The 1,515-nt window shown below is 41.4% G+C and overlaps 1 protein-coding gene across 1 annotated transcript in view; it reads right to left on the reverse strand.

The window, feature by feature from the left end:
* LOC104409936 (AT-rich interactive domain-containing protein 1B-like) overlaps window positions 1–1,515 on the reverse strand; it is a gene marked incomplete at its 3' end in the record, with an annotated part of 72,544 nt that overhangs the window by 70,174 nt on the left and 855 nt on the right. The window lies entirely within an intron of this gene.

The raw sequence follows: 1,515 nt of genomic DNA on the forward strand, positions 1-1,515 counted from the left end.
TCCCACTTTTTTCACTGTCTCTCCACAACCTTACCAACACCAATTTGCCAGGAAAGTCACGCAAGCCAAATAAAATATTCCAAACGTGGACATGCTACACATGAGGAGGTAAAAGGATAACCACCTCCTCCTCACACAACACTTCCATTCACTTTCTAAGAGGACTGCCCTTTTTTGCCACCATAGCAAATTGCACATTCATTTCTAATTTTGGGCAAGTATTACTCAGCAATTTCCCCTTTATTATTTGGCTGCTCTGTGGCCAAATCAGAAGTTTCTATTTTTCCACCACTAAATGTCCCTGGGTAATTTACTATTTATATTTCATACTTTTCAAAATCAATGGTTCCCCAACCACTTCAGGCCGCCTGACCCGTAACAACACTCTCGTTTTTCTTTCCTTTCTTTTTTTTCTTTAGGCAATCATGCACTCTCACCACACTTCTAACTAAAAGAAACATAAACACAAAGGTTTAGCAGATGGACTAGAGATTCCTTTTTAGAGGGTCCCAGGGGACAACTTGAATTTCCTCCTATAGATCAAGATACTTGATCTATGTTTATTTCTGAGGGTTAATGTTAATTCTGTGCATCACCTGTCATATTTATCTTCCCAAATATAAATCCTTGTTCAAAGGAAGTCTTGACTTTCCTTCACAAGATTCTCGTGAAGCCAAACAGCACTGCTCACTGTCATCATCTTCCGCTTCAGAGTATTATTTCCAGGTCTCAACTCCAGTAACAACATTTACTCAAGTTCAATTTTAATTCATTTTGAGTGTAGTATTTTCTGTTGCGCATCCAGTACTTAAATATAATTATAAACAATGCAGATAGCTACACAGCTAAAACAGTCTGACACTTTCCATTAATAAGACTACTTTCAGGTGCATATAAACTTTGCCAAACTTCAAGCATTTAGGCTGAAATTTTCCAGGCCATATGTATGCCTGAGGCTGAAATTCTCTGGAAAATTCAGCAGAAACAGTTCAGCTTGTCTTAGAATGAGGTCACAGAAGAATACATCGTTTATATTCTTACATAAAACACTTCAAAATACCTCTTGAATACCAGAGGGGCAGAGAATTTTAATTTGCCAGTGTGACACTGGATGTTTAGGAAGGCGACAGGAGAGCACCCGAATGTCACCAGGCCATGAGGAGCAGGGGACGAAGAGCTGCACAGTGAGACTTCATAAGGGGACTTACAAGGTGTACAGAGGCAGCCTCAAATTTGCCAGACAAAGGGAGAGGGACAATGTGTTAAAAAAAGCACCAGAGACAGAAGTGAGGCATGAAGAGTTGAAAGGAAGAGGAGGAAACAAGGTCAGGAGGTGACATGGATACAGGCTGAAGAGTCTCTGTCCTTTGGACTAGTGGCCTCCAAGCAGTGGAGGGTTTTTATTGCATGTATTAATAGAGTGAGCCTCACTGCCACTTTATCCTCCCTTCCCTTCACCTCACCAGCCTGCCATCCCCTGGCTTCTCCTTGTCCTCTCCAGGTCAGCTGCTCCTT

This window comes from Nestor notabilis, unplaced genomic scaffold (assembly GCF_000696875.1).
Source record: "Nestor notabilis isolate BGI_N333 unplaced genomic scaffold, ASM69687v1 scaffold10798, whole genome shotgun sequence".
Taxonomy (NCBI): domain Eukaryota; kingdom Metazoa; phylum Chordata; class Aves; order Psittaciformes; family Psittacidae; genus Nestor; species Nestor notabilis.